Source organism: Hordeum vulgare, unplaced genomic scaffold (assembly GCF_904849725.1).
Source record: "Hordeum vulgare subsp. vulgare unplaced genomic scaffold, MorexV3_pseudomolecules_assembly, whole genome shotgun sequence".
In the NCBI taxonomy this organism is placed as follows: domain Eukaryota; kingdom Viridiplantae; phylum Streptophyta; class Magnoliopsida; order Poales; family Poaceae; genus Hordeum; species Hordeum vulgare.
In genome coordinates, this window is record NW_025422525.1 from 2,807 (window position 1) to 15,121 (window position 12,315).

General features: G+C 38.8%; 1 long non-coding RNA gene across 1 annotated transcript; it reads right to left on the reverse strand.

The window, feature by feature from the left end:
- Nucleotides 1-5,964: 5,964 nt before the first annotated feature.
- LOC123418974 lies at nt 5,965-7,020 on the reverse strand. Its single transcript, XR_006618103.1, has 3 exons — nt 6,912-7,020; nt 6,729-6,803; nt 5,965-6,019 (listed from the first exon to the last, which is right to left on the reverse strand). It is a non-coding gene; the product is annotated as an uncharacterized LOC123418974 (long non-coding RNA).
- Nucleotides 7,021-12,315: the final 5,295 nt, after the last annotated feature.

The following is a 12,315-nucleotide window of genomic DNA, read 5'->3' on the forward strand; positions in this document are numbered from 1 at the left end:
ACAAATCGACATATGCTAGTAATCACGCTTCATTTCTTGCTTCCGAATATGTCTCTACAGCAAGATGTAGCTCCTCCAACAACTTATATATGAAATGATATCATTTAACACTTTTCTCGTAACCGTTTTCTTCATTACATATAGATATTCTCTTCCCGGGGAAGTGGAATATTTTTCAAATAGGGTAGTCGCCATATTACAACATCATTTTCTTCATTTCATAGTTTGCCACTACTTTGTGCAGCAGTATGTGGCTCAGCCTTATGTACGAATTATACATCATTAGAATCATTTTCGCATCATCTTAATCAGTCAATTTTGATTTCCGTTCGTCTAAACCTGAAAATTATATTATATGGCATCGTCGACAGATAACAGTAGCCTTTCGACCAATTCTATATTATATGATAGTTTTTGTTGCATGATGTACCTCAAACAAAAACTTACATGTAGAAATCAGACAATTCGTAATATGTTTTGTAACCTTTTTATTCATTACTGTAAATTTCCATATCCTATAAACTGAAACATTTTTAAAACATGATAGAAGTCATATTACAACAACCTTTCCTTTATTTCATGCTTCGGGACTAGTCTCTGCAGCAGTATGTAGCTCCTCTTATATAGGAATCATACATCTGTAGCACCATTTTCGTACCCTCTCGATTCAACACTCTAGATTTTCACTTCATGTGAAAATGAAAACATATTTACATATATAGCATCTCGACATATTCCACTTGCCTTTCCTTCATTTCAATCTTCAAGAGTAGTTATCGATGCATTATATACCTCACACAACGACTTAAATGTGAAAATCGGACAACTTGTAATATGTTCTGTACAATTTCGTACCATCATGGTATATTTTTTCTCTTATGTGAAACTGAAAAGTTGCTTAAATGGTGAAATCGACATATGCTATCAGTCCTGCTTCATTTGTTGCTGTCAAAGTTGTCTCTGCAGCAGTATGTAGCTCCTCCAAAAACTTATTTGTACAAATGATATAATTTTAGCACATTTTCTTAATCTTTTCATTCATTACTGTATATTTCTCTACCGTGTAAACTGAAACATTTTTCAAACAGGATATAAGTCATATTACAACAACCTTTCCTTCATTTCATACTTCGGGATTAGTCTTTGCAGCAGTATGTGGCTCCTTTTATATAGGAATCATACATCTTTAGCACCATTTTCGTAACCTCTTTATTCATCACTCTAGATTTTCACTTCATGTGAAAATGAAAACATATTTGTATAGCATCTCCACATATTCAACTCACATTTCCATCATTTCAATCTTCAAGAGCAGTTACCATTGCATTATATACCTCACACAACGACTTACATGTGAAAATCGGACAACTTGTAATATTATTCGTATTGTTTCGGTCCAACATGGTATATTTTATCTTATCTGAAAATATATTTTTTTAAATAGACAAATCGACATATGCTAGTAATCACGCTTCATTTCTTGCTTCCGAATATGTCTCTACAGCAAGATGTAGCTCCTCCAACAACTTATATATGAAATGATATCATTTAACACTTTTCTCGTAACTGTTTTCTTCATTACATATAGATTTTCTCTTCCCGGGGAAGTGGAATATTTTTCAAATAGGGTAGTCACCATATTACAACATCATTTTCTTCATTTCATAGTTTGCCACTACTTTGTGCAGCAGTATGTGGCTCAGCCTTATGTAGGAATTATACATCATTAGAATCATTTTCGCATCATCTTAATCAGTCAATTTAGATTTCCGTTCATCTAAAACTGAAAATTATATTATATGGCATCGTCGACAGATAAAAGTAGCCTTTCGATCTATTCTATATTACATGATAGTTTTTGTTGCATGATGTACCTCAAACAACAAGTTACATGTAGAAATCAGACAATTCGTAATACGTTTTGTACCATTTCAATCCATCATGTTATATTTTCTCTTGTGTGAAACTGAAAAGATGCTTAAATAGCAAAATTTACATATGCTATCAGTCCTGCTTCATTTGTTGATGTCAAAGTTGTCTCTGCAGCAGTATGTAGCTCCTCCAAAAATTTATTCGTACAAATGATACAATTTTAGCACGTTTAGATAACCTTTTTATTCATTACTGTAAATTTCCATATCCTATAAACTGAAACATTTTTAAAACAGGATAGAAGTCATATTACAACAACCTTTCCTTTATTTCATGCTTCGGGATTAGTCTCTGCAGCAGTATGTAGCTCCTCTTATATAGGAATCATACATCTGTATCACCATTTTCGTACCCTCTCGATTCAACACTCTAGATTTTCACTTCATGTGAAAATGAAAACATATTTACATAGCATCTCGACATATTCCACTCGCCTTTCCTTCATTTCAATCTTCAAGAGTAGTTATCGATGCATTTTATACCTCACACAACGAATTAAATGTGGAAATTGGACAACTTGTAATATGTTTTGTACAATTTCGTACCATCATGGTATATTTTTATCTTATGTGAAACTGAAAAGTTGTTTAAATGGTGAAATCGACATATGCTATCAGTCCTGCTTCATTTGTTGTTGTCAAAGTTGTCTCTGCAGCAGTATGTAGCTCCTGCAAACACTTATTTGTACAAATGATATAATTTTAGCACATTTTCTTAATCTTTTCATTCATTACTGTATATTTCCCTACCGTGTAAACTGAAACATTTTTCAAACAGGATAGAAGTCATATTACAACAACCTTTCCTTCATTTCATACTTCGGGATTAGTCTTTGCAGCAGTATGTGGCTCCTTTTATATAGGAATCATACATCTTTAGCACCATTTTCGTAACCTCTTTATTCATCACTCTAGATTTTCACTTCATGTGAAAATGAAAACATATTCGTATAGCATCTCCACATATTCAACTCACATTTCCATCATTTCAATCTTCAAGAGCAGTTACCGTTGCATTATATACCTCACACAACGACTTACATGTGAAAATCGGACAACTTGTAATATTATTCGTATTGTTTCGGTCCAACATGGTATATTTTATCTTATCTGAAAGTATATTTTTTTAAATAGACAAATCGACATATGCTAGTAATCACGTTTCATTTCTTGCTTCCGAATATGTCTCTACAGCAAGATGTAGCTCCTCCAACAACTTATATATGAAATGATATCATTTAACACTTTTCTCGTAACCGTTTTCTTCATTACATATAGATTTTCTCTTCCCGGGGAAGTGGAATATTTTTCAAATAGGGTAGTCGCCATATTACAACATCATTTTCTTCATTTCATAGTTTGCCACTACTTTGTGCAGCAGTATGTGGCTCAGCCTTATGTAGGAATTATACATCATTAGAATCATTTTCGCATCATCTTAATCAGTCAATTTAGATTTCCGTTCGTCTAAAACTGAAAATTATATTATATGACATCGTCGACAGATAACAGTAGCCTTTCAACCAATTCTATATTACATGATAGTTTTTGTTGCATGATGTACTTCAAACAACAAATTACATGTAGAAATCAGACAATTCGTAATATGTTTTGGGCCATTTCAATCCATCATGGTATATTTTCTCTTGTGTGAAACTGAAAAGTTGCTTAAATATCAAAATTTACATATGCTATCAGTCCTGCTTCATTTGTTGATGTCAAAGTTGTCTCTGCAGCAGTATCTAGCTCCTCCAAAAATTTATTTGTACAAATAATACAATTTTAGCACGTTTAGATAACCTTTTTATTCATTACTGTAAATTTCCATATCCTATAAACTGAAACATTTTTAAAACAGGATAGAAGTTATATTACAACAACCTTTCCTTTATTTCATGCTTCGGGATTAGTCTCTGCAGCAGTATGTAGCTCCTCTTATATAGGAATCATACATCTTTAGCACCATTTTCGTACCCTCTCGAGTCATCACTCTAGATTTTCACTTCATGTGAAAATGAAAACATATTTACATAGCATCTCGACATATTCCACTCGCCTTTCCTTCATTTCAATCTTCAAGAGTAGTTATCGATGCATTATATATCTCACACAACAAAGATGAACATTTAAAAACAAAAAATCGATGAACTTTTTTTGGATCGTTGATCTTTTTTTCCAACATCGATGAACTTTTTTCGGGTCGATGATCTTTTTTCCAACAAAGATGAACATTTAAAAACAAAAAATCGATGAACTTTTTTTGGATCGTTGATCTTTTTTCCAACATCGATGAACTTTTGACGGATCGATGATCTTTTTTCCAACAAAGATGAACATTTAAAAACAAAAAATCGATGAACTTTTTTTGGATCGTTGATCTTTTTTCCAACATCGATGAACTTTTTTCGGATCGATGATCTTTTTTCCAACAAAGATGAACATTTAAAAACAAAAAATCGATGAACTTTTTTTGGATCGTTGATCTTTTTTCCAACATCGATGAACTTTTTTCGGATCGATGATCTTTTTTCCAACAAAGATGAACATTTAAAAACAAAAAATCGATGAACTTTTTTTGGATCGTTGATCTTTTTTCCAACATCGATGAACTTTTTTCGGATCGATGATCTTTTTTCCAACAAAGATGAACATTTAAAAACAAAAAATCGATGAACTTTTTATGGATCGTTGATCTTTTTTCCAACATCGATGAACTTTTTTCGGATCGATGATCTTTTTTCCAACAAAGATGAACATTTAAAAACAAAGAATCGATGAACTTTTTTTGGATCGTTGATCTTTTTTCCAACATCGATTAACTTTTTTCGGATCGATGATCTTTTTTCCAAGATCGATGAACATTTAAAAACAAAAAATCGATGAACTTTTTTTGGATCGTTGATCTTTTTTCCAACATCAATGAACTTTTTTCGGATCGAGGATCTTTTTTCCAAGATCGATGAACTTTTTTAAAAATCGCCGAACTTTTTTATTATTAACTATTTTTAAAAATGAATGAAGATTTTTCCAAAATCGATGAGCTTATTTTCTGAAATTATGAACGTTTTCTAAAATCAGTGCACAATTTTTAGAATTGACTGAACTTTTTGTAGTTTGATGAACTCTTTTACAAACTACTCCCTCCCTCCGTTCCTAAATATAAGTCTTTGTAGAGATTTCACTAGTGGACTACATACGGATGTATATAGACATACTTTAGAGTATATATTCAATCATTTTGCTCCGTATGTAGACCCTTAGTGAAATCGCTTAAAAGACTTATATTTAGGAACGGAGGGAGTAGTTAGCATGCACGTGCAACGCACGACTAACCGAATAATTTATAAATTGCTTTTTATATTAAAATTTTAGCAATGCCTCTACTTTAATCCTCAATCGAAACAACTACTCGTATTTTGTAATGCCACAGTTCTAAAAATTGTGTTATCAAAATTTCAGATTTAAATTGTGTTCTCAAACATATCATAACCACTTCATTGACCTAAAACAGGCTAAACCCCACAAAGTAAGTGTGAAGAGACACATGGTATGAACACTCTCTTATAGATTATTCATTATAAAGATGGCAAGGTCTCAAATGAATTCAGAATTTAATATTTGTTCTTCAAGAAAGTCTAGGAAGCAACACAAAAGTAATGAGAGAAAATAATAACACATCAAAATAAGTGTCAATAAATGTGAATATAAAGGATCATATGTGTGAGAATGCATCTATAAGAACAAACGCATCAACACAAATACTATACAACATTTACATAAAATTGAGAACTCAGATACGCAATAAATTATGAAATTTTGAATCCACCATCCTCCTTTCTCAGTGGATAGGCAAAGCGAGTGTACCACCAGAGCGGCATAAATAAAGCCATAACAAATTAGTACTTCCTTATCTCTCCCTGTATTATTATAAACAAACAAAAATCAGACAACAAATAAGATGGTACCATTTAAGTGAACATGTGAGATAGTACATAATGCTCAGGGTAAGAAATATAAGACCGGACTACAGATCCCCAATATGATGGTATGGGAATGTCTACACACTCCAGCATTCTCAAATCTAGGCCCTGCAAAAGTTTCAAACCCCATTGTTTAGATGAAACTGTAACTGGCCATCTCCAATATGAAGATTGTATAATCCTCTTTAAAATAAGGCACTGATGGTTGGTAATCTGAAACCTAGAAGAGTATCATTAATTGGGTTCGCAAATAATCTTTTGCTTTGATAGTCCAAGTAAAATAGGCATGTGTCTCAAGATTGCAGTATATATACAAGTATACTTTTGTTCCTTTTCCAGCAGCATTTTGATTGTCCCTCACATGTCTATGCTAAAACAAGGCTATGCTTACAAATATTCAGTGCTTATACAACCAAATCCTAAAATCATAAGGAAGACACTTGTAATTTGCAATTAAATGGATTGATGAACATATTTATCTTTCACAACTCTAGCTTGGCCAGTAGCAAATAATATAGATTTTGAAGTACTATGGTAGATTAACTCTTGCGCGCAAACATTCAGTGCCAGCTAGGATGAAGTGTGAATTGGCAGTGTTTGTTGAGGACACCAGAGGATTGTACTCTAGGAAAAGGTTCAGAAAAACTTTAAACACTTCAGCTCACTTCCTCAATGGTAGCCAATGAACTATAGAGCATACTCAGTGCAATCTCTTTCCATCCTACCGATCAGCATGTACCCAGTTCTCCATACAAGTGACCGACTCCTCAAAAAATATATAAAATCAATCACAAATTGATAGAGAAAAACGAATCACCTGGTGCCCTTCCCTTCCCTGCAGCAAAAGACCACTTCTTCCCCAACATGGAAATCTCAAGGCCCCTTCCACCACCTGTAATAAAAACAATATTCGAAGTTAGCATCACATTATCAGACACGTGCTACAGAGATGCCGGTGGCACACCAAGGCTGATGCAGGTTGGGTCAAAGTCATACTCACACATGTGTTCATTGCAAAATCATTGATCTGGATCCTTATTGAAATACAACAAAGAATCCATGTAAGAAGAAACCTGAAAACCAGAGTACTGCACACAACCAGTGGCGAATCCAAGGGGGGGGTGCTTCAACAGGCTTAAGCTGCCCCTCCAAAAATTAGAAAACAAAAAATTGCTAGTATTAATCATAAAAAAACATTATCTAAACTAAAAAACTGATAGTTAATGTTTTTTTCTTCACATTGTTAACATTGAGACCTCCCTTTATTTTCTGTCAAGATTCGCCACTGCACACAACCAATCAGCTAGCTTACCCTTTTGCATGGCTAACAACTTGAAAATATTGCCTACAGATATAACAAGAAAATAAATCTATTACAAATGATTTTGAAAAATCTTCTAACTGGTTAAACTTAAATGTCAAACGTATATGGAAATATAAGAAGCTCAGGCTCATACCTTTCTTTATCCTTGAACACATACTGATGATTAGCCTAGGTGCCAAAATCTCAATTATTTGAAAATAGTTCAGCACTTTGTGTGGCACTTGATTTTGCCAGCAGGTGCTAATCACATAAACCTGCATCGTGTTGGCAAATTATTCAGGACAAACCATGGAAGAAATCACATGAAGTCTATAAAACTATTATCCCATCTACTAACAAAAAGTTGCTGGAATAAATTGTATCAACAATAATACTGTACAATTGATTCTGAATATAAACAAACAACAGAAGAATTGATTCAAAGGGAATTGATTCAAGCACGCGCGGCAGCCAAGTCATCCTAGCCTGCGATAGAAAAAGTACTACACAATAATAATTGGACTACTAAATAAGGCTAGAAGCAAGATGAACCCCAGCAAAATAAAAATGCCAAGTCTTACATCTTGAATCATCAGAGTGGCTGCGCTCCATTGCAAGGTCAAATAAGCTTTGCAGGACAAATGCAAGCCGATCACATGCAGTTTCAGTAAGAGGAGCAAGCCATGATCGTGCAGCCGCGCGTGCTATCTCAGCAACTGCCTCAGTCATCCCACTGTTTCCACCTCTTCCAGCATGGGCAAGTAATATGTTCGCAATACCCACGCTAATCAGCCGCTCGCACGCGTTTACCAGGAGCACCAGACTCGATCTGTGAGGGGAACGAAGGGGGGGGGGAAACCCTAGAAGAGGTGAAGCGCGTCACGCACCTGGAAGCGGCAGCGGGGATCGAGGGCGGTGGGGTCGTGGACCATCTGGAGGACAAGGGGGCGGCGAGTGCCCATCTCGACCCGCAGCGGCGCCCGGAGCAGGTCGGCCACATAGGCCGTCGCCTCGGGCTCGGCCGCGTCGTCCTCCCCTGCCGCCTCGGCGACCTCGGCGACGAGGTGCGTGAGCAGGGACACCTTGCGCGCGAGGCGGAGGCAGTCGGCCCGCAGCGGCTCCGCGGCGGCGCCCACGGCCGCGATCTCCCGCACGATCTCCGCGACCGCCCCGGCCGTCGCCGTCATCGCGCCGCCTCGGGTCAGGACTCCGCGCGGAGGACGGGAAGGGGGGGGGCGGCGGGGAAGAGGAGGGGGAGGGGCATGCCAATCTCCAATGTCAACGTCGCCCATGATCCTAATGGCTGGATGGTCGTGTGATTACAGGGGACGTTGCTGGGCATGTTCTCCTCTTTTTTTTTCTTGCGTGATTGGAAGTTTCGTTGGTGGAGTATGTTCAGCCAATTGTAATTGCTAAGTACACCCAGCAGACGGTGGATTAACGAGGGCTGTTAGATTAAGATCTGTGGGATTAATCGTGGGGTGTTGATTGGTTATTTTTTTGGTGGGGCGTTTGATGGGGTGTCTGTAGTGTAATTCTTGTTCGATTGTTTAATAGTAGTATAGATTACACAATTGATTTTCATCCGTGGCCGCGCATGTTCTTCGGCCAGCCCATCTAGACGCGGCTGTAGGCGCCGGTTGTGTTCCCCGCGTGCAATAGGAGCTCCCTCCACTTATAGTGATTGGAAGCAAACAATCGACCACACATGACTTAAATAGGTAAGGTAAGTGCGGCCCATTCAAATTGATACATTATTTATTTATTTATTATTTAGAATTCTGTTTAAAAAATTATAATCAAAGCTACTAAAATAAGTAAGAATATTTTCTGTCATAAAAAATATTTACACATATAAAAAATAGAAAAAATAATAAAGGTTCATGTTTTTTTAAATGCAATTTACAACAATGTTGGTGTACGTTGAAAAATGTTGAAGCGTGTATTCGTTCATAGGGATGAATATGCGCATGTATACGAACATTTGTGAATGTAATGTGTTTCTGCGAGAAGAAGAGATATCATCATACCTGAGCGACATTTTCAAAGAGGGAAACGACACCCACGGGCATTGACGCCACTCTCAGTCAGCCTGCCCCCCAATCCCCCTCTCCTCCGAGCACGGCGACGGCGCCGCCGCCCGCCGGCGTTCCATGGGGATTCGCAACACCCATCTGTTGTCCCAGGCATCCAAACGGAGGATCCTTGCATCTCCTTGGCGGCATGGCGTGCGCTGTCCACTCACCCACCCAATCTCGCGCATCAATCTCAGTCCGGCCCAACGCAGGGAGTCCACTTCTCTCCGTGTTGTACCTTCAGGCTTGAGTTGAGTTCAGCCGAGTAAAACTGCATCTTAATTGAGGTGATTATTTTCTGGGTTTCAACTAGGGGATGCTCTTCACTGTTATGCTCCTACCCACCACCAGCAGGCAGGCAGGATATTAATACCCAAACCCAACTACTCCCTCTGTACCATAATATTTGTTGTATTTTTCCCCAACAACAAATATTTAGGAACACAGGGAGTAGTTACTTCTTGAGCGTCTACACATTCTAGCCAAAGGCACTCTGAACTAGTTCTTAAGCAAAAAAATCTGAATTTGGTTCGTTGTGCAATATATTTACACATGAGCGAAAGACCCTGGTTGTTACTTACCACTATAAATAATTGTCTTCAAAAATGTTGTAGGGTTTCCTTCTTGATCTGCAATCTGCATCGCCTAGTGATTAATCTAGTAAGTAGGTCTCATGTTGGGGGCACATTTTGCAGGTCCCTCTGCTTGTGTGGATCACATGGCATTGAATGCCCTGCAGTGAGTAGTTGATGAGTAGTAATTGTGGTGATGCAGAGAGAGAGAGAGAGAGGGCAGTCATGATTTGAACAGGGCCTCACAGGTGAAATATCTGTCCAGGATGTAGATGTATTGCTGAATTGCTGAGGGGAGTAGAGTGCTAGTACTTCTCTTGGAGAGTTTGACAAGGTAGTAGTAATAGATAATCACCATTGTCTCTTCTAATTGGTTAATTGGTTTGTGTACATATAACATAACATCTGTCTCTTGAACTTCCTCCTTAATCAGTGTACAACTCCATAGTCTTTCATTCCCAGTGGGTGACAATCTCGGCTTGGTTTAGGCTAATTATTAATGGATCAATAATCTCTGGACAAACTTATGTGTGGAGGAAAAAATTGGCTGGAAGGAGGACTGGAGGCTCCACATCACATGTGAACAGAATGCAGAGCAGAGGAGGCAGCAGCAGAACACGCCCTCTCTCTCTCTCTCAATTATTGAGAGCTCTCACTCACTCCCAGCTCTATTATTGAAGCGCCTTTCTCCTCCTCATCCTGGGTCGATCCAGCCACCACCCGCCGCCGGTGAGAAGCAGAGCACAAGCAGCTTGCAGATCAGCGAATCCAGGAAGACGGCGACGCCGATGGTTAGTCTAGACTCTAGTTCCAATCCATTCTTTTACTCCCTTAGAGCTGCAACATGATGCTTTCCACCGGATGGATGGATTTCAAGCTGCAACCTGATGCTTTCCACCGGATGGATGGATTTCAAGCTGCAACCTGATGCTTTCCACCGGATGGATGGATTTCAAGCTGCAACCTGATGCTTTCCACCGGATGGATGGATTTCAAACTGCAACCTGAAGCTTTCCACCTGTGCTTGGTTCCTGCAGGCTTGGATGTTTCATTTCAGTCGCTTTTACTCAAAGGTTTATGTCGTGATATGCTAATTTTTTTCTTGGAAAATGTTGTGATATACTCCCTCTGTAAAAAAATTATAAGAGTGTTTAGATCACTACTTTAGAAAATGATGGAAATATGATGTAGGGTCGTCATGTGCTTGTGACTGTTTTGTTTGACTCCACACTGATGAAACCTGAATGCTACTACTATAACTGTCTTCTCTCATAAGCTAAGAAAAAAAAAGGTGGTTACATTTCCTTTTTCTTATGCAACGTCCAGGTCAGGATATATCATCTTGGAGTTATGATATGTGCGGTTGTTTTTCAGGCACATGAATTTTCAGTACCTGGGAGATTGAGCAAGCAGGACCAACCTGCTTAATTAACTTGGTCTCTGCTTTGTGTCGCGTGCAAATCAAACCAGGCGCGTCGTCGCTGCCGGAAGGATCTACTGTACAGGTTGGTTCTCCCCTTTTTCCAGGTGATGTGTGTGCTTGTCTTGTCATGAGGGTGAGAGAGCAGAGAGGGTGACGTGAATTTTGGCTGAGACTAGACTAGACTGCTGCTTGATGCTGCTGCAGAGTGGGAGAGATAGATAATGAGGATAGATCGATGCTGCACTGCTGCTCTACTTGTTTCGGTGCTCATGTTATTGTCCCTGATGCTCTTGTTTCTACTTATTTTACAGGTTCTTCGTCACAGCCAAATGAGCCATCGACCTATATGGACAGAGACAGAGGGATGTTTGATGGTTCTATGGAATCAATAAAATAAAATGTAGGTGTGTGAGATCTGTTAATTGGGTTGGACTGCACAAAGAAATAAGGGGATGTTGGTACTAGAATGAGAATTTGGTGAGTGAGATTTGGTCACTTGGTTGGAGTTGCCTTCAGCAACCATCATCTGGAAAATAAGAAAACCTCGAAAACCATGGCAGAGGCTGTTGTCGGGCAGCTGGTGATGACGCTCGGGGCAGCGCTCGCAAAAGAGGCGGCCACCTATGGACTATGGTGGAGCACTGTTGTGCAAGGAAGCTGCGGCCTTGAGGGGTCTCTTCGGCAAGATCCGTCGGTCCAAGGCGGAGCTGGAGAGCATGCAAGCGTACCTGCGGGAGGCAGAGCGGTTCAAGGACACCGACGAGGCCACATCCATCTTTGTCGGCGAGATAAGCTGGAGGACTCCAAGCATGGAGGGTTCGCTGGCAAGATGAAGAAGAGGATGAAGCATATCAAGACCTGGCCGCGTCTGGCAGCAAAGCTCCAAGAAATCGAAGCCCAGCTGCAGGATGCCAACCGGAGGAAGAGGGATTACGCAGTCTCTGGTTTGTCTTAGGTTTATCTAAAAATGGATGTATCTAAATACTAAAATATGACTAGATACATTCATATCTACATAAATTTAAGACAAA